This window comes from Ambystoma mexicanum, chromosome 7p (genome assembly GCF_040938575.1).
Source record: "Ambystoma mexicanum isolate Mex_15411 chromosome 7p, UKY_AmexF1_1, whole genome shotgun sequence".
NCBI classification, from domain to species: Eukaryota; Metazoa; Chordata; class Amphibia; order Caudata; family Ambystomatidae; genus Ambystoma; species Ambystoma mexicanum.
Window position 1 is genome coordinate 263332373 of NC_090939.1, and position 25701 is coordinate 263358073.

The window sequence follows — 25701 nt, forward strand, 5'->3', positions numbered from 1 at the left end:
ATAAAATGCCCCACAAAGTGTCACAATGGGACGTCCCGGGGGTTTCCTCATGCTCTTGTGCACTTTGGGCAGAAAGTAGATGGTAGGCATAACGGGGAACATCAGGTGTAAATACTTGCACATATCATCCTCAAGTAATCCTTTGTCTTTGTATGTATTAAGCAAGTCAAAAAGTTTCATATTCATACCTTCAATGGGATCTTCTTCCAATTTTGCATAGCATGAATGATCATTGAGTTGTCGTGCCGCCTCCTTGATGTAGTCCACACGATTCATCACAACAATATTCGTCCCTTTGTCTGAAGGTTTAATGATGCAATCTGGTAAAGTGCTGAGATGTTTTAAGACATTCTGTTCTTGACGGGTAAGATTGCCATGAAAACTCCCTTTGGTCTTCCTGATTTGTTTCAGGTCATTAATCACTAAATCCTGGAATGCTTCTATGTGTCCTCGTGGATTAAACATGGGATTGAATCTAGATTTGCACCTGAGTTGACTGGTGCCTGGCCAATCTGTATGTATATTCATGGAATTCCAGTCTAGATCTCTAATATCATCAAATTCTACAAAGTCTAATCCCAGGCTTATGAGATTACCAAATGTAGCCATGTCCTCAATGGTAACAGGAGTAAACCCCTCTGATGTTTCTTGAACAGGTTGCTTGGACGGATTAATGGCAGAAAACTTTTTTAGCCTGACTTTTCGCATGTATTTGTCAAAGTCTATGCGAGTTTCTGCATAGTTGTAATAGCTAGTAGGGCAAAAATTGAGGCCGTGTTTTAAAACTTTGAGTTGGTCATCAGAAAGAGGATACGAAGAGAGCTTAATAATGGACATGTCTTGTTGCTCCATATTAGTCTCTACAATGTTTTGGTTCCAGAGCGGGTCTTCCGTGCGGTCTTGTCCTTGTCTCCGGAATCTGAACCTGTTGCCCCTCCTTGTTTTTTCCTCCTCTTTGTCCCGTCGTTTTTCCACGGCCTCTGCCTCTGGATTTTTTGTTGCTGTTTCGCACGTCCATCCCTAGCAACTGCATCTCTTCTAAAAAAATTCAGTTTACATGCAGGTTGCTCACTTTCACTTTGTGTAGTGTCTGCTTCTGAGGATGAGCAAGCGGCTGGAAGCTACATCATTGGTGGTTGTGAACCAGTGGGTAACTTGAGTCTCAAGGTGTCAAAATGTTTGGCGAAGGTAAATACCCTTCCCTTTTCATAGTCATCCTTGTCGCGTATGAATTTGCGTTGTTTACGCAACTTGATGTCATCCTCAAATGTTTTGTGTCCTTTTTCCATGCTGTTTCTTATGGCTTTACCCTCAATAGATTTTGACTGATCTTCCACTTCCTGTATTTTCGACAGAATCTTCTTTCTGTCTATGCCTGCATACTTGATAAGAATCTTCAGGAAACTCACGGAACATAAACCACTTGCCTCTCCCCATTCCTGCAGCATTTCCGGGTCCTGTTCATCAAATGTAGGTGTGGTGAAGATGCACAGACCTTTAGGGATCCGCCCAACATCAATATAGTTTTGCAATGAAAACTCCTCCCACCATTTGGAAATTTCCCGGCGCTGCAGTCTCTCCAATTCTCTTAACAGTTTCACTTCTACATTAGGCAATGCCTCAGCCTGTGGTCCCTTCGGCTTTCCCACACTGGTGGCTGCTTGCTTCTCGCAGAATAGGGAAGCAGCTTGTTCCCTTCTGGCAGTTTCCTTGTCCATATATATAAATATCATGGCATTTATTGGTAAATCACACACTTTTGCCATGTAGGTACCTTTTGCCTGAAATTGGGCTTGGAAAGAAATGTGAATTTCAAAGGAGAGTTGCAATATTTCTGTTCTAGATCCCTGAATCAATCCTTAGGGAGTGGCTGGCCTTGGGGGGTGGAGAACAATGTCAAAGTCCAATCCTGGGTGGGAGATCATAGGTTAGCACCACCTTAAAGAGTAAAAAGGTCTTGCACTATAGAAGAAGGAATAACTGCTAAAAATTGCCAAGGGACAGCTACCAGAATTCGGCAAAGGACATCTGCTGAAATGTCATCTGGGTGGAAAAATTAGAAGAGGGCTACTAATTTCTACTGCTCGGGAGACCAGAAAACAGAGAGTGTGATTCTTCACTGGAGCCATAGAGAGAGGATTGCTGTGGAATTCCAGAGACTGAAGAGCTGGCCAGAATCATGTTGTTCCCTAAGAGCAAAGCCCTATGCAGTCTCCATGAGTGCCAAGCCAAGAGATTTCCAAAATAAAGTATACTGTCCAACAAAATGTCAGCATGGGGATCTATTTAATTAACCCATTCCTTTTTATTCGTGGGTTCCCTTCCATTACACATCATCTACAGCCCGCAAGGCATCATTGTGACCAACTTCAGCAACGTGCAAATAAAGCACCTTTTAATTTCTTGCCAATCCCACTTTTGCTCTTATTATAAGAGTTGCTTGCCCCGTCACAATTTGAGTCCCTTTTGACCTTTGCCTCGCTGAGTCTCACACAAAGCGACGTTGATACTAACTATGTTAATATGGCCGCCACCGCATTTGGCTTCGTAACCTGCACCTGAATTCAGCCAGTGTACGCTGATTGGGCATCTGCTGCTCTTGAGCCTATACGGCTCAGCGGTAGGCAGAAGCCGGCCCTCCTCAAAGGCTCCTGTCTGAGCCTGCTCATTTACTTCGATGAAGGAGTCCAGGAAAGAAGTTCCCCCCGCACTGCTTTGTACTGCTGGAGTAGCACACACACCAGATTAGCCCACAGATAAGCCTGCTGGCTTTTATCAAATCATCTACAGCCCGCAAGTCATCATTGTGACCAACTTCAGCGATGTGTGCGAATAAAGCGCCTTTTAATTTCTTACCAATCCCACTTACACTCTTATAAGAGTTGCTAGCTCCCTCACAATTTGAGTCCCTTTTGACCTTTGCCTCGCCGATTCTCTCACAAAGCGACATTGATACTAACTATGTTAAGATGGGGGGGCGTGGCTTGGGCAGCCATGGAGTAGGACGTGCTTCCTGAGCAGGTCCGGAGGATCCAACATATGATCCGTGAAAACTACCTTTAAAAACGCGCCACGGGTTCCAGGATTGACCACACATGCATGGGAACGTGTGTTCTGCTCACTGTATAAAGAGAGAGAGAATCGTAAGTGGGATTCTGGAGGAATTGCTCGGCGAACGACGGCGGCTGTTCGGTCCATTGTCACACAAGATGGCCGACAACAAAGGAAACGAAACTAGAGCACCTGAAGAGGCGGAATAGATGCGGCGGCCGCGGGGAAAGAATGATGATGGCGAAGTGGAGACGGAGCGAAACCCCTGTGGTGGTGAGCCTTGTGTCGCGATGGCTTGTGTGCTGACCCAGAAGGCAGGAGCCCGGGGGCAGCGAGGGTGCAAACAGATAGGCCGCACCACGATAGGCACGGGAAGCGCTCGCTCGGCATTGATGAGCAGCAAGCTGCGGCAAGAGGCGGTGGATGGTGCGACTGCTTGAAGATCACTACAACAGCCGATAAGGGTGGAAAAGACGGTTGGGGAGGCACGCGGACGCTGAATCGCGATAGAGAGGCCCAACAAAGGCCGGAAAATGTCGGCACGAGGGGCCATGGGCAAGAATAAGAATAAACAACCCACAATGGATATTTTTGCCAAAACACAACATTCTCCTGCGGCCATCACACCCAAAGGCCCGATGGTACCAGCGGAGGGCACCACAGCGGCTGATAATCATCAGAATTTAGAGGCCATCACGGAGCTGAAAGACTCTTGTGGGGTTGCAATGTTGGACCTGTGCACTTCCCTGCAGGCTAAAATTGAAGCAGTGGGAATTGAAGTCTCCCTGCTGAGGCAAGATGTCAGGGGGCTGGTGGAACGAACAAGCAGCCTGGAAGGTGCGGCGAAAACTAACACGGACACCAGCACTAACAATGCAAAGGAGATCCATGTCCTTAAACAACAGGTGGCTAACTTGGAGTCTCGAGTAGAAGAAGCAGAAGGGAGAGCGAGGAGAAACAATATTCGCGTGGCGGGCTTGCCGTAGGGTGAAGAGGGCCAGGACCCGACAGAATACATCGAGAACCTACTCCTACAAGGAATTGGGGCTGGCAAACTCTCGCAGGGATTTGCAGTGGAGCATGCACACAGAGCCCTTATGAGGAAGCCGAGACCAGGGGCCCCTCCACAGGCGATAATCGCCAAAATATTGAACTATAAAGACCGTGAGAAAATACTGGAGTACTTCCGTAAAGGTGGAACAATCAAAAGGGCCTCGAGCACCATCACAGCGTATCCGGATTATACTATGTTGGTCCAGAGGCAACGGTACAGCTATGTGACCATCAAAAGGAGGCTGTGTGCGGCTGGGATAAAATATATGCTTCTGTACCCTGCGAAATTGAAGGTGGTGCACAAGAGCAAAATTTATTTTTTTGACACTCCGGAAGAAGCAACGACGTGGCTGGATCTGCAGGGCTCCCGGAACAAGACACGGAAGAGACCCAAGATGGACGCGATAAGTGACTGGGATACGGTATGCATACTGTTAAGGCGGCGTGTGAGCATTCCAGGGGTGCCTAGACGAAGGCTAAGAACAATGGGCGTGGCTGTAGGAGGCTGATATTTTGAGAAAATACCGCTGATTGTAATGGACTTGAAGGACTGGAATAAAGTAGCGTGTACATATATTCAAATTGTATAGCAATGTGTAGTCAATCCGATGTGCCATAGGAGCGGCAGGGCGAAAACACCCTACCCCCCGAATTATAGTTGTAGTAGTAGTAGGTTGGCCACTAGGGCAGCCTCACCCTGCGGAGCTTTGAGTACAGGCGAGAACCAGAAAGAGCTAGATGTGGGGGAGCCTGAGATCCAGGGATGGAGCTGGGCAACAGTTGGCGGGTGTGATGTTGGGGAAGGGACGGTAGGCGGGAGGGAGGGGGAGCGGGAAGTTTGGTGTGTTTTTGGTTAAAGGGAATTTAGAATGGGATGCGAGCCTATACAGATTGGATTGGAATTCAAAGTCAAACTGCACCTGTGGGAGAGGGAACGGAATGTAACAGGCCATGGGGGACCTTAAGATACTTACATGGAATGTGCGGGGGCTCAATAGCTACTTAAAAAGGAACAAAGTTATGTTGTACCTGCGCAGGCAGAAAATAGATATTGACTTGCTGCAGGAAACCCACCTTACACGAGAGAGGATGGACACGATCGCAGGGAAGTGGAAAGGGGTGCTGGTTGGCTCATCGTACTCTGTCTATGCAAGAGGAGTGCTTATATGGGTGGCGCCACATGTCCCTTTTCAGCGCTTGGAAATGGTGGCTGAGACAGATGGGAGGATGGTTATGCTGAGGGGACTGGTGGAGAACAGGGAGATAAGCATTGTTAACACGTATGCCCCGAACCAGAACACAACGGCGTACATTAGGACGTTGAGTGCGAACCTGAGCACATGTGTAGGAAGCGTGGTGATCTGGGGAGGGGACTTCAACTGCGTATTGAACCCGAGGGTAGACAGATCGGATCAGAAGTTGGATAGACCAGCCCCTGCAGCTAGGGCGTTACAGACATTGCTGGATGACTTTGGGTTGGAAGATGCATGGAGAGTGTGGCACCCCCAAGAAAAAAAATATTCACATTATTCTGCCCCACAGCAGTTACCAACGAGGCTGGATTATGTCTTCGCATCACCTGAAATGATAGCAGAGATTGTACATATAGAGTATAAGTCCAGGGTCCTCTCGGACCACTCACCCCTGATTCTGCCCCCGAGAGTGAGGATCCCGACATGGCGCCTACGAGCGGAGGCGTTGCGGGACCCCTTTTTTAGAGAGGACTTGAGGGAGGAGATTGTAAATTATTTTGAAACAAATACTGGGAGCGTGGACTCTGCGGGAACACTATGGGAGGCCTTCAAAGGTTTCATGAGGGGTATGGCCATAGCGAAATCCAAGGGCCTACAAGGTGGGGTTTTGGCTGAACTACAGGAGACGGAAGAAAAATTAGAAGAGGCCTTAAAGGGCGGAGACGATACAGCAGAGAAGCTAGAATTGATACTTAGGCTACAGCAAAAATGTGCGGAATATTGGGAGAGATTGTGTAACCTTAATTATAAAAAATACATAGAGAGACGGCATGTGGGAGGGGATAAACCGGGGAGACTTTTGGCGTGGTTATATATTGTTATTGTTATTGTGCTTGTACCGCGCCAAAGCCCATAGGCATCCAGGCGCCGAGAGAACAGAGTACAGTGAGCAAAAGACTACCGCAGCAGATTACTCTAGTTAAAAAGATGCGTTTTTAATTGTTTTCGAAAGGCAAGAAGATCTGTTGTCTTGCGCAGGGATGCAGGCAGTGCATTCCATGCCTTAAGCTCCCTGGGTGTGAAAGGCTCTTCCAGAGCCTCGAGAGCGTTTCACCCGGTGCTGTACCAAAAGATAGCCTTCAGCTGACATGAGGTTTCTTTTGGGCTGGTAAATGACATCCTTAAGGTAAGCAGGAGCACTACCAAAAATGCATTTATGGCATATGGTTATCAATTTGAATTGAATTCTGCGTTCCACAGGAAGCCAATACAATTTTTTTCTGGCTGCAGTAGTGGGTTCTGAACGCTTCATTTAGAAAATATATATATATAATATTATATAAAATATATTATATAATAAATATAAGAGTGAGAACCCTAGAGTCACTATCAGAACTATAGAGAGAGAAGACGGTAGAGTAGAGGACACCCAGGAGGGAGTTAATCAAGCGTGTGTGGATTATTATAAAGTATTATATGGAGATGATGGGGAAAGTAGCCGCGCCATTATGATGAAAGAAACGCTTGAGGATATGGGGTTGCCCAAGATAAGCGAGGAGGAGAGAGAGGAACTAGACACCCCGATCACCTTGGAAGAATTGGGGGAGGTGGTGAGGCAGCTGCCTACTAGTAAAACCCCAGGGACAGATAGGCTCCCAAGTGAATTTTACAAAGTATACATAGAAGAGGTCCTCCCCCCACTGCTAGAGATGATAAACCAAGCGTTCGAGACGGGACGCTTACCGGAGTCACTGAGAGAGGGTGTCATAATACCTCTCCCCAAACCTAATAAACCTGGGCACAGCTGTGGTTCCTTTAGACCCTTGTCAATGCTGAATCAAGACGGCAAGATATTAACTGCTGTCTTAGCAAATAGACTGAAGAGGGTTATTAGCAAATTAATACATCCGGATCAAACGGGCTACGTCCCCCATAGAAACATTACCAACAATCATAGGCGACTCCAGAGAATCATTGAGTTTGGCAGAGAAAGTGATGAGAAAATGGCAATTGTGTCCTTGGATGCGATCAAGGCCTTCGACTCTGTTAAATGGCCATGGCTGCTGGCGGCTCTGAAGCACTATGGGTTAGGGCCTGGATATGTAAGGTGGGCGAAGATTTTATATAGCGAACCGCTGGCTAGAGTTAAGACAGGATCTGTGATATCGGAGAGGTGGCAGCTCAGCAGGGGTACTAGACAGGAATGCCTGTGGTCTCCAATGCTCTACATACTGGCCCTGAACGCTGTGCTGTCCGGCATAGCGGTGAACCCCCAGAAGTCTAGCTTGTTCCCATTAGGCGGGTACATGGGGATTCCAGCGGAGCGGTTACCTTTATTGCAGGTACCGTGGGCGGTTAGCACATTTCGGTACCTGGGGATAGACATATATCACACCGTGGAGGAAGAGTATAGGTGCAATACAGAAGTAGCCATCAAGAAAATCGAGAAGTGCATGCAGTTTTGGGCAAAGCTGCCTTTGGCGATGATGGGGCGGGGAGCAATGCTAAAGATGGTGGCCCTGCCGAGGCTCCTACATTACTTCGGGAACATACCGTACCTGATTCCTAAGAAGTTCTTTACCAAATTGAATAGCATGTGTAGGGACTTTTTGTGGCATGGCACGCGAAACAGAGTGGCGTTATGGAAGCTTCAGAACTTCCATGACAAAGGAGGAATAAAGCTGCCCAACTATGAGGCGTACTATGTGGCAAGCCAGTTGCTGTATGTTGCCAAATGGCTCTCTGATGAAGAGACCTCTGAACTTAGGCTGTTTGGGCGTGATTGTGCACCTTTTTATTTGAAAGAGTTGATGTGTTGTACCCAGGGCAGAAATCGTGGGGTGCCCTAAAATGATGTTACTGGGGTGGAAGGTGTGGCGCAGGGCATGTCAAATGATGGAAGACCCGTCCCCATGCTCACCGCAGATACCATTGGTTGTATTGACGGGGGCAGACGCTCAGCTACGAATGATACTCAGGAACCACTGGGAACCGGCTGTGGTGGCAACAATGGGTGATATTTGGCAGGAGGGCTCAAGTATTACTTTTGAAGGGCTGCGGGAAGAAACTGGGTTGCACGAGGGCCAGTACATTACGTATCATAGAGTGGTACAGAGGATTAAGAGAACATGGCCTGAAACTGTGTTGGAGGAAGAATTAGACGCCACCATAGACGTGCTATATGACATAGCTGAGGGGGGTCACGAGATTTCCAGACGTTATGAAATGTTGATGTCTAAAGTGGGGAAGGAGGTCACGCAGTTGAGACTCGACTGGGAAATGGAGGTCGGGGCCCCAATGGGAGACGGGATGTGGGAACGGGCGCAGGGGTATCATAAGAAGGTGTCTAGAAACGCGAGGCTGAAACAAATTCAGCTGTACATAACACAAAGGGCCTATATGACGCCTTGGAGGATATCGAGGTTTGAAAATGCAGGGCGGCAAGCATGCCCTAAGTGTGATGAGGAGAACGCGGGCATGGTGCATATGTTCTGGTCATGCCCGATCATAGAGCGATTCTGGAGGGGAGTGAAATAGAAACTGGAAGAAAAAGGGGTCAAGATAGTAGTGGATACAGTGTGGGCCTGTCTGCTGGGGGGGTTCCCCAGACCACAGAAGCTCAGGCATGTAAGTAAACTAAGGGATCTGGCTTATATGCTCGCAAAAAGAAGGATTGCCATGGGATGGAAGTCATGCCATGTGCCAAAGATAGAGGTGTGGTGGAAAGACTTGCAAAAATGGGCGGAAGCCGAAACCATGGCATGGCAAGAAGCGAGTAGCACAGGGGGGGAGGAGGAGTATGTGTCCCTGATGGCCTAGAAATCACTAATAGCTGAACTGTTTGGGTCATTATCTGACCCGGCTGAGCCTGTACAGGAGGGGACAGAACCACAGGATGCGGAAGTTGAAGGTTTAATGCAATAGACTCGTAAAGGGGAGTGGGTTAGAGTGAGTAGTGGTTAGAAGTTAAAAAAATTGTAATGAAACTGTTGGAACATGCACTGTTTGTTTGGTTTGTATTGTTTGGTTGTTTGTCAAAAGATGGCTGCCTCCAAATTTGGCTTCATAACCTGCACCCAAATTCAGCCAGTGTAAGCTGATTGGGCAACTGCTGCTCTTGAGCATATCTGGCTCACCGGTAGGCGGAACCCGGCCCTCCTCACGAAGGCCCTACCACAAAAGTGCCTGTCTGTGCCTGCTCATCTGCTTCAACAAAGGAGTCCAAGAAATAAGTGCCTTCTGCACTGCCGTGTGCTGCTCGAGCAGCACACACACCAGATAAGCCCACAGGTAAGCCTGCTGGCTTTTATCACATCATCTACAGCCCGCAAGGCATCATTGTGACCAGCTTCAGCGACGTCTGAATAAAGAGCCTTTTAATTTCTTGCCAATCCCACTTACACTCTTATTATAAGAGTTGCTAGCCCCTCACAATTTGAATCCCTTTTAACCTTTGTCTCACACAAAGCGACGTTGATACTAATTATGTTAAGAAGGCCGCCACCGAATTTGGCTTCGTAACCTGCACTCGAATTCAGCCAGCGTAAGCTGACTGGGCATCTGCTGCTCTTGAGCCTATATGGCTCACCGGTAGGCGGAAGCCGGCCATCCTCACGAAGGCCCTATCAGAAAAGCTCCTGTCTGAGCCGGTCATAGCGTGGAGGAGCCTACACCTACTGCCTCTGCTTAGCAAGCTGCACACACCCCGGTAAGCACTTCTTCGGACCTTCAGAGTTAACAAAGAGAAAACGTATGCTATCTATGACTTCTTTCAATACCCGCCCCATATTTGTAGTAAACCTACTACTGATCCACCTTGCGCCGCTCCCTGCTTTCCACTTGACTGAACCTACCAAACATTGGCGTAACTGCTCCCAATCTATCATCTAGCATCAGAAAACAATTGCAATTGTAATCTGTACCACAATACCTAGCTAGCCACCTGCTACCTGCCTAACCTGTACCCTACCTCTAGCACAACATCCCTGGCCCAGTCGCTGTCTGACCAACCAGTAACCACTGAGGCAGCAATGTTATACACCCTCCAACTGCTAACTGCCGCCGGTGACAATGCTACCCCCTATGTGCGCCGCTGCACTTCGATTATGTGTACCTCCACTGGTAACCGTGCCATGTTTGTAATACTATTAATGACCTAGTCCACTGTCCTGCCTTACTAGCATCTCACTCACTCACTGATCATTCTATCATCGATACCTACTCTGCTAGCTTGCTTATGTCCCTTAGCTACTGTGTTTTTACCTTGATAATGCCTGTGGTCCCCTGTAACTGTGTACTGCAATGCTATTCCCTAATAGTCAGTAAAGTGACTGTTAAACTTTACCTAGCTGCCAACGTGTACTGAGAACAATTATGTACTGTAATTTCATGTATTGTGTTCAATTATATACTGTAATTTTGCGCCGAGTTAGTTAGCAAAGTGACTGTTAAACTATACCTAAGTGCCAACGTGTACTGGGTACAATTGTGTACTGTAAATTTGTGCTGAGTTAGTTAGCAAAGTGACTGTTAAACTATATCCAAAGGCCAAAGGTGCTGGCACCTGTGCTCTATAATCGCCTCACAGTCTCTTGCCAGCCCAATGTTCACTATCGTCATGTTTGACAGTATACTAGCCTCTATTGCCTCCTGCTATATCTACATATTCATGTTGTCTTAGACTGCCTTTAGTGCAGTAATCAGTGCCACCTCTTTGACCCACCTAGCCCACTCCAGTAGCTCTGCCCACGATACTGACATCATCTTTCGCCTCACCTTTTATTTTAACTATCCTCAATCCAACAGCCAGCCCACCAGACCACCTCGCCTCCTCGTCTAGGGCCCTCCTTGACAACAATATGCACCCTTACCAATATTCACAGCATGTTACACATTTACCATCTGACAATCACTTGTGCAACACTACCATGACCACACTAACCATGTTGTTTGCTCTCCCTGACTCCAGTGCCATCCCTCCTACTCGATTCCTACCACCTCTCCACATTCCTCTTACTTGCTCTCCTTGGCTGAACAGTAATACGATAAACCTTAGGCTTAACCTACCTACAAGCCTCCCGCCTTGTCATAGCCAGCCTTGCCTGATTATCCGCAAAAACCTCAGACTATCCGACCGCACCACCAGGTCCCTCTCACATCTCCCAACCCGGCACTGCCACCGTGCCGGCCAGACGGCACCCAAGTGTCTAACAACACCAGTAAAAAATAGGCCTGAAATCCTAGGTGCTCTCATCAATGCCAGGCCGCTCACAGCACATGCCCTGGATGTTGCAGACCTCATTACGATAAAAACTCTTGACTTCATCGCGATTACTGAATCCTGGCTCCCCGCTGCGTGAGGCCCCGCCCTGGCACTTGACACCCCAGAAAGATGTACTATCTTCAGAACTGATAGCCCTGCTGCCAGGAGGGGGGTTGCTATCATCACCAAAAACACTATCAACATCAGATAGAGAACTTCTATCAATCAAATTGGCTCTATCTCCCACAGCCTCTCTTAACATCCATCTGATCTGATCTACAATCCACCTAGCCCAATGAACTCTTTTGAGGTTGATGTAGCCCAACTGCCACCACCAAACCCCCTTGACAAATACTAATCCTTGAGTTCTCTCTGTTACCGCTGATACATTTCAGTGACACTCTTGGTCTTTTGCTGAGGACAGCGCCTGTTAGGTCATCTGTTCCTTTAGACTCTAGAACATCGAGTTAAACCTTTGAATATGGGCACATTGGATCGTTTCATTGACCATTCCAAGAAGGCCGACCTCTTAACTTTTGTGACTCTTTAGTCTGCTTTCTATTTCCATACACCAGACTCCATTAGAATCTACGTGACGTGGTTTCTATTTACATGAATGCTTCGGTCTTTGTCCTATTGCTGTTCACTTGCCGCATCAGATTTTCACAGGTATGTCCAGAAGGGTGTTTTACAATCATCTACAGTGGAGGTCATCTGTAGCACATTAGCAACAGCTTTGTTGTTTACTTTTAAATTGCAGCTAATCTGTGTCTCGAACTACGCGCTTCGGTGGCTTTTTTTACATACAGACCGCTCTGGATGGTCTCCATGACTTTGTTTCCTACATTATGCATTGGGCGGTCTACATGTCAGCGTCGTTTATACAATTTTCTTTGTGCTCTCTGCTCATTAGCAGAAATTAACCTGCAGGTAAGCTTGTCCAGAATAGCTTCTTGTCTTGTATGAAACCTGATGCGTTTGCTTTGCCAAATAGGTATTTTTTTCTTGTAAAGTGATTTTGCTTTCTTTTTTTTTTCTCTCCGTCCTTCCTTAATAGTATTTGTAAACCACGCACTGCGTTTTAATACGCATCTGACATTGGCAACGGTCCAGGGCGTTCCAAGCTATTTCATTGAGGTTGCTTTATACGTGTTCACAGAAGTCTGCGCAATAGACCTGTAGCCTCTTGAAGGTAAATTTGTTATCTTGTGCAACCCCTGATAATGTCTCCCAGATTATACGTTGCTTTCAACATTCCCCTTCTTCCCCCACCCCCTGACAGGGACCCACATTTGAGATAGCTGCCTGTACCCACATGTTGTGAGACCCCATATACCGACATTTATTTCGCCTGGATTGACCAGCGTTAGATTGTTATATACAGCTCTTTGTGGAATTAGGGCGAGTCCCTCATAATATTTACCGATGAGACACGGGACTGTATTTTCCATTTATTGTTACCTATTTCAGGTTTCTTTTTAAAACAAAAATGTTTCCACTAGATCCGCATATGTATTCTCTCTGCTTCTAATGTTAACAACTAGGTCATGAGACGCTGCTAATCCTCGAGTTTTCCTGATACTCTGTGAGATCATTGCGGGACTGGTTTTTTCAATTATACGAGTATTTTTGCATATATAGGTGAGTAACCTTTGAAACTAGTCAGATACATTAACCTGCCCCCGTTTTGCTCCACGGGCTATCTTCGATATCCTGGACTCCACTCCCCTGGAAAATACTCTTGACTATCAGAATCACTAGATTCTATCAGACATCCAACACTTAAATCACTCAATTATGTGCACATCGCACAATGATTTCAAATATATCAATTGGAGGGTATGACGTCCTTTCGTTACCTGCAATTTCATCCCCTGCCATTTCAAGGTGAACATTCTAACGAAAATGCTCATCAAATTTTTTAGGGGGGGCTGGGAAAGGGTAGATAAGGGGTTGGGGTGGTAGGGAATAGCTAAAATGGGTGGGAGGAAAGGCGTTTGGGGGGGTAACCCTACCTCAAAAAAAGAAAGAAAAAAAACAATGAACGTTTTCGTTAGAATGTTCATGTTCAAATGACAGGGGATGAAATTGCAGGCGATGAAAGAACATGGAACCAATTGGAGTTCACGTATAATTATCCAATTCTAATGGATACTGTTTGGCTTACTTTTCAACTAGTCTATTACGTTTAATTTACTAATCAAAGTGAACAATGAGGGCTTTGACTTGTTGAAATAACTTAAGAAGCAGATGTTATGATCTTGGGTCCATCTATATGTACGCCAGTGATGAACGCACTGAAATGATGCCTACAAGTGGCCAAAATGATATAACCATCACGTATGCACATCATGGAAAACCTTTTGCTGCACTGTATAAACCCTTTACCTGTATGAAGCTGTTGTTTGCTCCGATATATGAACCATGATTAAATACGTTAACATGTAATTAACTGTATGTGAGCCACACCAGGAGGCCTACCTTGTTAACATAACATTTCTTGTTCTCTTTCCTTCTCAACGGTACCTACCATCAACCATCAACAGTTCAATATAGGCTTCTGATGAAGAGGGATCTCCCTTGAAATGCGTAAAGCCACTATTGATAGAACCTGAGAAATGTGTTTTCGCTTCTTGTCACATTTGCTATATATGTGATTAAAATACTTGTTGATTTTATACAGTCTGTGTTGTTAGAATATCTTTTTTGATTTATATTCTTGTAAAAGTTCCTAGTGAATTTAGATATATACCTTTGTTAATCCCTATCTATGTCTAATTACCACCTTTCTGGTGGATTATAGACAGTGTGCAAGGGACGGGAGGGTTCCTACTTTGGATCCTCTTCTTTCTTTCATGTGTATAGCGGGGCTTTGTGCCAAGGCCCTTTTTTCCTCCCTTGAACCTTTAAAATTGGAAACCAGCTTGTCTGGACTTATCTATTAATTTGAAATGTTCACTACATTCATGATGTGCACCTACTAACCTACCTACTCGTCAGTTGTTTTTCACTGGGTCGCTCCAGTGTGGCACATTGTTCAGGTAGCACCCTTTTCCACACCAAATCTATTTAACAATGTCATTTTCGCCCATTAATGAACTCACAGACAAACACGCAACAACATTAGCATTTGATGTTAATGAAGCAAAGCGCATTTTCTCTTTAATCAAAGATACTGAGAAGTCATTACAGAGTACGAGCAATCCAGAGGGATTGATATTCCAGTTGGAGAAACGAATTAGACTGGAAATCTCGCAAAAATTACATGCCTCAACTCTTGTAGAATATTTCAAATCTCAGAGGATTCCCCGTGGACATTGTGTAGTGAAAATAAGGCATTTGTGGCGAAATGGGACCAAATCCTCAATAAGTGTTCCCTAGACTTAATTCTGCCGACCATTGGGGAATGATCTAAATCTTTAACATCAATAGATACTGAGATAACCTCTTTAAAACCCAGCTATCTGAATTTAAATCATCACAAGAGTTAACTCAACTTCTAGAAGATATCAATCATAAATTGAGTGGATACAAATCTGACATTGAACAAAGGAAGTTGAGAACATTCAAACGTGATCCGTTTGACTACTTAAACGATATTGTCTATAGTTGGCCAGAATATTATCAACATCAGAACCAAAATGGAATAGACCTCGCAATCCAAATACACCAGACTCTGGTAGTGACAGTAGAAGTGGAAGTATAGGTGAACCCATCAGATCCGATCGAACACAGTCACATCCCACCAACCAGGGTGAGACATCTGAAATTTCCGGATCCAGACCAGTTGAATCCCATCCGGGTGGATCAACAGACACCACAGGGTTTTTTTTAGGCCTGCGGGACAAACAAAAAGAAAAACCAGGAGAGGGAAGAAAAGCCCAAATAAGAAAGAACAAGTAATTGAGAACTATGTGGTCAATATCTTGAGTAAAACATTGACAAGTGGGCAACTCAACATATTAAATTGGGGTCTCTCCTTTGTTCCAACAAGCAATACCTAATTCTTCAAAGAGAAAATTTGTCTTCATAGACTTTTGAGAAAATTAAGATTGAAGATTTTCTTCGAGACCGGTATGGATGAACAAGCCATGATTCAAATGGACGACAACCTGGAGATGCGCCCCAAACGTTTTTTTGATCCACACATCCAAAACTCAATCTTTGATCTATTTGAAAAAAGTGTCTTAAATGTTCTCAAACAGATTAATTACCAAAGAAACACCCCCACTAACATCAAAAATAATCATCTTGAGCATGTAGAATTACTGGAAAAGGACGAGGATTTGACAATCAAACTTGCTGATAAAGGAGGCGCCATTGTGTTAATGGATTCAACATACTACACTGAGAAACGTTTGCCACTTCTTAATGATGAGACTACATACACCAGATTGGATCATGATCCTCTACAGAAAATCAAAACATCATTGAAAGATCCATCGACAACATGTCAGAGAATGGATGGATTAGTGACAAAACCAGCCAATTCCTAATAAATAAACATCTGATCGCACCTGTCTTCTATGGTTTGCCTAAACTACATAAGAACCCCTTGAACCTGCCATTGAGACCCATTGTCGCTGCGACGGACAGTGTGTTAGACACATTGGCCATATATTTGGAGCGACTGTTGCAACCACTAGTACAAGCGATCCCCACATATTTGAAAGACACAATAGACTTTCTGAACTGCCTGCAAGCCATAAGAGCCCTCAGCGATGAGTGCATTATATTTAGTATGGATGTCTGTAGTCTATATACGTCTATCCCGCACGATGAAGGCATCCAAGCTGTTTTATGGCTACTTTCTAACTCATCTGAGATCAAAGACAACCCTGAGTTTGCTGTTGAATTACTTGACTTGATCTTGAATAACAAGGTAAATATTATGGTCAAATGTTAGGGACATCCATGGGGTCAGCAATGGCACCAGTGTATGCCAATACCTACATGTACCACTTTGAACATAAGTATGACCTTGACCACCATCACTGGCCACCACAGCTGCTTACCTGGAAATGCTACATCGATGATATTTTTGGTAACTGGTGTGGATCAAGAACAGAACTAGACTGATTCTTTGATTACCTGAACAAGGTACACCACAAAATTAAATTCACAATGAAAGTAGGATCGCCATCTCTACATTTTCTTGATGTAGAACTAAGAATTCAGGAAGGACTGATTGCTACTACGATTTACCATAAACCAACCGATGAAAATAACTTGTTACACTATACAAGTTTTCATCCTAAGCCTATGTTAAGAAGTCTGTCCTACAGCCAGATGCTACATCTCAAAAGGATCATTTCAGATCCAGCAGGTTTAGATTCAGAATGTTCTAAACTGATAGACCGCTTTGAAGCAAGGGGCTACCCGGAGGAGACATTGGAAAAAGCAATTGAAAGATCTGCCAACTTGAATAGGGAGCATCTCCTAACACCAAAGGTGAAAAACAAATCTACACCTCTCCTCTATATCTCTAAATGTTCACGTCAGAGCTTTCAAATAAGTAGAGTCATCAGAAAAAACTAGGGCATACTACACAACGATCCAGAACTTTTGAAGCTATTGCCAAAAGCAACCATGATGGCCTTTAAAAGAGGACGTAATCTGAAAGATAGACTGGTTAATCCGTATCTATGACTAATTAGCACCTTTCTGGTGGATTATAGGCAGTGTGCAAAGGACGGGAGGGTTCCTACTTTGGATCCTCTTCTTTCTTTCAAGTAGCCCAACTGCTGTCCAGTAATACCAAACCTAGCTCCCAAACAAGGCAAACATGGGTGACTTCAATGCAGGTATGAACGATCCAAAAGTTAATGCCACAGCCCTTGCTAATACCATCTCAGCATCAGGTTTCACACACCGGATTAAGAATCCCACACATACTAAGGTTTGGATTCTTGACTGGATAGTGGACCTCGACTGTAACAATGTCATAACATCCAACGCCCAATGTCCATGGTCTGACCACTATGTCATCACCTTCAACATCATCCAGAAGCTAGAGGTAATCAATCTGCCCAGAGTAGCACCAGCCACTATTTCTAGAAACAAATGCAACATCACAGCAATAAATATCCTACCACTTCTGCGCCCTATCATGGCACACGCTGACAAAGAAAAGAACAATCCCTCCACCTTGATTGATCTGTGCAACCAGACCATTCTCACTGCCATAGCTCCTCTCTCCTTCCGCAAAACTAAGCCAGTGCTCATATCAATTCATGGTACACGCTGTCACTAAAAGCTTTGTGTAATGCAAAGAGAACGGCTGAGACTACTTGGAAAATATTTCCGAATGAATCTAACAAAGCTAAATTCACCGACCTGTCCGAAAGCTACAAACTAGCCATCACCTAGACAAAATGTTCTACCTACAATGAAAGAATATCAAATGTGAAATCTGCAACGAAGGAACTCTTCGCTATCCAGAGGGAACTAGAATCCCCAGTACCACCATCAGATGACTGCAATAAAGATGCCAACGGGTGCGCTAGTATCCAGCAATCATTGTCTGATAAAATATTACTCTTACAATCTAAATTGAACACAAAAAAGCCTCTATCCAACACACGGTACGACCTCAACAAACTCCTGCCCAATCTGGCAGCAGCATGGGCCCTCAGTTGGAATTTACCACATTCGCCAAAGACTGCATCCGACCTCTCTCCCTTCATCACGAAATGTATCAACGCCTACTTCGAAAACTGTACTGTACCAATCAACTTGAAAAATGTGTGGGTACTCCCATTACTAAAAAAGTTGACACTCGACCTGAACGTTCCCACAAACTACCAACCAATCACAACTGTGCCTTTCTTCTTAGAATTCTAGACAGAGTAGTTTATCTCCAGATTCAAAAATATTTGGAAGAAGAATTCCTCGCAAGGGGTATTTCGGACCACTCTCCGCTCCTTCTGACCATGAAGAACTCCTGCCGATGTCCGGATCGTAACTGGCGCCTGAATACATATCACCTACGCCTCCCTGAAATTGCGGAGGAACTGGAAAAGAAGACGACGGAATATTTCGAAAACAACGAAGGCTCAGTGGACTGCCCGATCTTGCTCTGGGAGGCGTACAAGACTGTCCTCCGGGGGGAAGCTATTTCGGAGGTTTCAGCATACCAACAACGATGGTGGGTGGTGACTGGTCGATAATCTTACGTCGATCTGCGCTATTTGACAACATTTGCGCCAGAAGTGAGAAATGAATTGGCTTCCCCAGTCAGAGATTAGTATAGATGGGAATCCATGTAGCCGAACAATATTTTCGAGGAATTCTTTGGCTAGGACAGAAGTTGAAGGTAAACCTTTCAAAGGAATAAAGTGGGCCATTTTGGAAAACAAATCCACAATTACCAGAATAGTATTGTACCCCGAACAAGGAGGCAGGTCCGTAATAAAATCCATTGATAGGGTGTGCCAGGGTGCTGGTGGTATGTCTAGAGGTTGAAGGAGACCGGCTGGTCTTTTCTTTTGACTTTTATTTTGGGCGCAAACACCACAGGACATCACAAAAGATTTAACATCTTTTCGCCAAGAGGGCCACCAAAATTGTCGTTTCACCTTTTCCTCTGTATTGGCAATACCGGGGTGTCCCTCTATTAATGTATCATGATAACCGGAAATAACAAGTTCGTGTAATTCCTTATGTGGCAGGAATAAGCGTCCTTGGAAATAAGGTAAACCATTATCTATGGTAAAGTCTGATCCCTTTTGTATCCATTCCTGTAAGGTTGTAGGGTCCAGGAGTTGTTTCACTCTGGCTTGAATGTCTTCAAGCGTCTGTAACGAAGTCATGCCTAGAATCCTCTGTTCGGGAATTATTGGTACTGGTTCTGAGTTTGTATCAGATTCTCCCATTCCAATTCGGGATAAGGCGTCTGCTTTGCCATTCTTGCAGCCAGGTCGATAGGTAATCACGAAATCAAATTCAGCGAAAAACAAAGCCCATCGGAGCTGCCGTGATGACTGAGCCTTGGCGGCTTTCAAATACTGTAAATTCCGGTGATCAGTGATCACTGTGATGGTATGTCGAGCGCCAAGCAGATAATGCCGCCAGGCTTTGAAAGCGGACTTAATGGCTAACAGTTCTTTGTCCTTGATTGCATAATTAATCTCGGGTGCCGAGAATTTTCTGGACCAAAAGGCTACGGGATGCAGTTGGTTGGTTTCGGGATCTCTTTGGGACAGGACAGCTCCCATGGCTAGGCTGGATGCGTCAGTCTCGACGACATAAAGGAGATCTGGACGCGGGTGTTTCAATATAGGTGCGGAGGTAAACTTAGCTTTTAAATCCTGAAAGGCCTGCTCGGCTTCTTCAGACCATTCAAAACGTTTATTTTTCCTTAAGAGTGCAGTAATGGGTTGTACCACGCGTGAAAATTCCGGGATAAACCTGCGATAGAAATTGGCAAAGCCGAGCATGCTTTGAACCCCTTTTACAGAGCTAGGTGATGGCCATTTGAGGATGGCATCCACTTTTCTTGAGTCCATTCGGACTCCTTTGGGTGTCAGGATGAAACCTAGAAACTCGACTTCTGTGGTATGGAAAACACATTTCTCCAATTTAGCAAATAGTTTGTGTTGGCGCAGTTTTTCAAGTACTGCCCTGACGTGTTTTCTGTGATCAGATTCAGAAGAGGAGTACACCAGAATGTCATCGATATATACGACAACACAAACATTGATGAGTTCCCGAAGGACATCATTCATGAAGTATTGGAAGGCAGCCGGCGCGTTACACAATCCGAAAGGCATCACCTGGTACTCGAATAATCCGTATTTAGTACGGAAGGCAATTTTCCATTCGTCGCCTTCTTTAACTCGTACCAGATGATAAGCTCCACGGAGATCAAACTTGGTGTATATGCAAGCGTCCTTCACCTGGTCAAGGAGTTCAGGGATCAGAGGCAGAGGATAACGGTTTTTAACCGTTATGTGGTTCAATGCGCGGTAATCGATACAAGTTCTAAGGTCGCCTTCTTTTTTGGGCACGAAGAACAAAGCCGAGGATGCCGGGGACTTTGACGGGCGAATAAAACCATTAGCTAGGTATTGATCCAAATATTGTCTCAAATGCAGATTCTCAGGTTTGGTAAGGGCATAAATCCTGCTACAAGGGGGCAATCGTACGATATGTGAGGAGGTAACGTGTTGGCCTGTTCCTTTTGGAAGACGTCCTGAAAGTCTTGATATTCCGGATGTAGTTGCATGGAGGCAGAGGTTACAGATGCTAGATTAATCTTCAGGTTTTCTGGGCAGCAGGTTTGTGTACAATCCGGGAAGGTTATTCTCTTAGCTCGCCAATCAATTCGAGGATTATGTGTCTCTAACCAAGGGATTCCAAGAATAACCTGAAACTGTGGAGCCTTGATTACATCAAACACAACACCCTCCCGATGGCCGTCGGGACCACCTCAGTAGTGGAATGTGTTACCGGTCCAGAGGCAATTTCAGTTCCATCGACTGTGGTGATGACATCTTTGCTGGTTTTAGGACGGAGAGGGAGGTTAATCCTAGAGACCAATTCACGATCCACATAGTTTCCAATAGCCCCACTATCGATGTATGCCTTTATTGCATGCAACCGCTTAGGCTGTTCTGGATCTACGAGAACCATTGGCACAATGAAATGCGAGGTCTGAGAGTTAGTTTTCAAGCTCGGCAAGCGGACCCCTACACTTGTCGGGCGGAGTCGTTTCCCGAAACAGAGTCTTCATGGTTTTTATCAGCGGCTCCTACCGCCTTTCGGGCGGTTTTGCCGGGCAATCTCGTAGAAAGTGTCCAGAATTCCCACAATAAAGACATCATTTTAACTGCCGCCTCCTTTCAGGTTCCTTTTGAGTTACGGGTCCTTCAACCCCTCCAATTTGCATAGGCTCAGAGACATCAACTCCCTTGGGATTAGCATGGGTCTTGACCAACACCCGGGTCTCAAACCTGGACCGATCTGCTTTTCTGTTTTGAAGTCTGTGATCCATTTGGACCACTAAGTCTATATACTCTGTGCATTCTTGGGGCGGATTTACAACTTGGGCCAAGACATCTTTAAGTTCTCCGCAAAGGCCTCGATAAAACAACGTGACTCTTTTATCCTCTGGCCATCCCGTTTCCACAATTAGTCTATTAAAGGTTGCAATATAGGATAGGAGGTCCTGATTGCCCTGTCGCAGGGATAGAAGTTCGTCATCCAGAGCCTGCCCCTGAGAGTGTCGAGCAAATATCCTTTCCATGCTTGCTTGAAACCTTTGAAAATCACGGAGAATCGGGTCATCTTGAGTAACCAGTGGAACTGACCAATCGGCAGCGCAGCCGCTGAGATATGTCAATACAAAGGCTACCTTGGTCTGATCATTAGGGAAGGCCCCAGGTCTGCATAGGAAGTGCAAACAACACTGATTCATGAATACGGCGAATCGTTTGGGGTCCCCAGCAAAGCGTTCGGGTGGGGCCAGCGGCATGTTTCCAGGTAGACTAATCTGCACAGGGTTACTGGAAACCACAGGAGCGGGGTTCCCTCCGGAACCGGGTAGAGGAGTTTGCCCAGCTTGACCTTGCAAAAGCTGTCTGGCCAGGTCATCAGTTCTTTCCTTCCTTTGATATTATTAATTCCCTCCTGAGGGCATTAGTCTCTTGACGAGCGGCATGTACTTCGGCCCGTAATTCCCCCAGTAATTGGGCCAACTGATCAGTCTCAGAACTTTCCATAGCGCCTGGGTGGGAATTTGTAGGGTAGCTTTGCGTTCTGTTACGCTCACCTGACTCCCACGGAGGCGCTGGCCTGGTTCGCGCTGCTGTGACCTCTTCTAAGGTGATGCGCAAGGTTCGGAAGACGGACTGGACCGGGCTCCCAAATCTGGCTTGTCTGGCTCGCAGAAGTATCCTTCTGTAGGCGAAAATAGGGGATTAACTGTCTGCGGGGTAATGCAATCGGCCTCCCACTTTCCCCTCTCACCCTCCTTGAAACCCTTCTGTGATTTCTCGTAGCGTCTCACCTTAGGGTCTGGAAGGACGAGCTCTCCATCCTGCTTCTGATGCAGGGGCGCGTTGGTATCCAGTTACTTCACTGGATTTTCAGATTGGTGAGAACCAAACTTGCTTGGCTTCGAGGTAAGTTTTTTGATAAGAGGTTCCCCTTGTGTCCATGCATTAATGTACTAATGCTAGTGTCTTTTTCCCCATAGGGGCCGGGGTACGGAATGCCAGGGAACAGGCACCGACCCGAGATGAGCGGTGAAATCCTTGTAGAAATCAGGTAAGTCTTTAATGAGCCTTTTTTTGGTAATGTCTTTTCATTCGCTCATTAACGCTGATGTCTCTTTTTCCCCTTAGGGGCCGTGGTCCGGAAATGCCAGGATGCGGCGCGGACCCGAAATGAAGAGGGAATGAATCAACAGGTAAGTCTTAACATGGAGATTTAGCTTTCCTTATTCCCTTCTCTCTCTCACCTTTTGTTCTGGTGTTTTTTTCTCCCTAGGAGCTGGGGCGTGACTGTGAATCCGGATGATCGCTGCTGAACATGGAGGCGCCCTGTAAAGGTGAGTGAAATGCGGCGCTGCAGCAATTTTAAATTAAAGTCTTCCTTTTCAGGATTGTCGGCGAGATGTCTCCGGGATGCGGATTTAGCAGGTAAGGACTTTTCCTTCTTCTGTTCTCTTCTTCTCCTCCTTTGCAGGTGATCCAGGATGCTGGCAGGCGTGGCAGAAGTCAGGATGCAGGAGCAGACATGGTGAGCGTCCAGCTGCTAGATGCAGAACAACGCGAAGCACGTGTGGCTGTTCGGGAGGGGTTTAAATAGCCTTGGAAGAAGTTCCAGGTATGTATCCTTCCCCGACCACGCCCGGATGGTAAATTAGTCCCACAGGTAAAGTAGTTCCTTTCAGGCCTCAAAGAGACTGGGATCCTGCAGCATGGTCTGCATCAGGTAAGTGCACCCAAGCATTCCCATAATGAGCCTGGCGCCCATGGCGCCAGGACTGATGTCTTTTATGAGTCTGGCACCATAGGTGCCAGGACACTATCCAAAGGGCCCCTATATGGGGTTGCTGGGTCCTTCCTTGGGGACTGGATGTCCGCTTTCGGGGACGCCGGGCTTGAACCGGCTCCCCGGGAGCGGGCATCATGACAGCACTCCCCCCCAAGGATCCCGAAACTCTCACAGCGCTAAACAGATCTCCTGATCGCTGAAATCACTGTAACCGAGGTGCAAGAGGCGCTTGCACAGCTCCAACCCGGGAAAACCCCAAGCCCCAATGGGTTCCCTACAGAAACATGGAAATGGCTCGGTGGTACACTACCCACCCACATGCACCGTATGTTCCTACGCAGCAAAGAGCTGGGGCACTCCCCCCAGACCTCAGGAAGGCTTGCATATTAGTCATACATAAGCCCGGAAACCCCCGGAGGAATGTGCCTCCTATCGCCCCATATCCCTGATCAACGGTGAAGCTAAGGTCCTCGCCAGAACACTCGCCAACAGACTACTGCAGGTGATAGAGACCCTCACCCACCCAGACCAATGTGGATTTATGCCCAATAAATCCACCCGCATGAACCTACGTAGAGTTCAACTGGCGCTGAGTAGAGCCAAGGAAATACCAGCCCCACTTGCCCTCCTGGCGGTGGACTTTGAAAAAGCATTTGACTCTGTGGGGTGGGAGGCTGTGTGGGCAATCATAGCTCGGATGAACCTGGGGCAAACGTTTATATCACGGGTTAAACTTTTCTATGCACTCCCGGAGGCCATGGTAAGGGTGAACGGCAGGTCTTCTGAATCATTTCCCTTGGGTCGATGTACGAGACAGGGGTGCCCGCTCTCCCCGCTTCTTTTCGTCCTGGCCATCGAACCACTCGCAATTGAGCTTAGGGCTAACACTAACTGGACAGGATTCGCCTGGCCAGGTGGGGGAGGACCGACTATCGCTCTACGTGGATGACCTCCTCATATACCTCAGTAACCCGTGGACTTCCTGCCCGATTGTCTCCATCATTCTTAGGGAATACCAGAACTTTGTGGGCCTAAAGGTGAATGAAGCCAAAGCCATTTACTTCCCGATACAGGGCGGCGAGTTTGCAATCCCTGAGACCTGCCCATATCATGTCTCTATTAGGGAATTTAAATCCCTGGGTATATGGCTTGATCCGACACTTGATGGGTACCTTCAACTTAACCTACAACCAGTAATTGACCAGTTCAATAGAGATACCTCCCACTGGCAATCACTCCCCCTATCACTAATAGGCAGAGCTGCGCTATTCAAGATGATGACCCTCCCCAGACTGCTGTACGTACTCCAAAATGCCCCACTTGACATTCCACGAGACACCTTTGCACTTATTGACAGACACCTTTGCACGCTGCTGTGGGGCGGGAAGCAACCCAGAATCGCCCTTGATACGCTCCAGCGATCTGTTTGGGAGGGAGGCATCGGTTTAACCTGCATACGCACCTATTACCTTGCAGCACAGATCGGGGTAGTAAACGACTGGATACACGCAGACTCCACACTCCCCCAGATCCGTATCGAAATAGAGATCATGACCCCACTAACCCCACTGCAGATCCTGTATGCCAACCACAACCAACCCCTGATGTTACCCAGAATGACACACCATATTTGCCAGGCCTGGCGGGAGGCGCACAAACTAATTGGCTGGAAAGGAAAGCCAACACTATCTCAACCCCTATGGCACAACGCGCTCCTCCTGGAAACAGTAAAGATGGGCTCCTTCGGTCACTGGCGCGCAAAAGGGATACACACATTGGCACACGTGATACAAGGGGGTCACATCCTCGACTTCGAGGCCATGCAAGAGCAATTCGACCTCGCACCCATGGACCGGTTTCGACATGCGCAGCTGGCCCACGCCATCCGCACCCAATTCCCTGATACGACAACTATACCCCCCTGTACTCCCATCAAGACCAATATCCTCCCACAAAGCATTCCCTCTAAGGTCACTTCCACGCTCTATCAAGCCCTTAACTCCTTCGGGGCTACTCAGCTCAACGGGCTCAAGGAGAAGTGTGAAAGTGATATAGGTCAACTGGAACCAGAAGACTGGGTTGAGGCATTAATGTCCCCTAGAAAAATTGGTATAGAATCTAAACTCAGGCTAATACAATTGA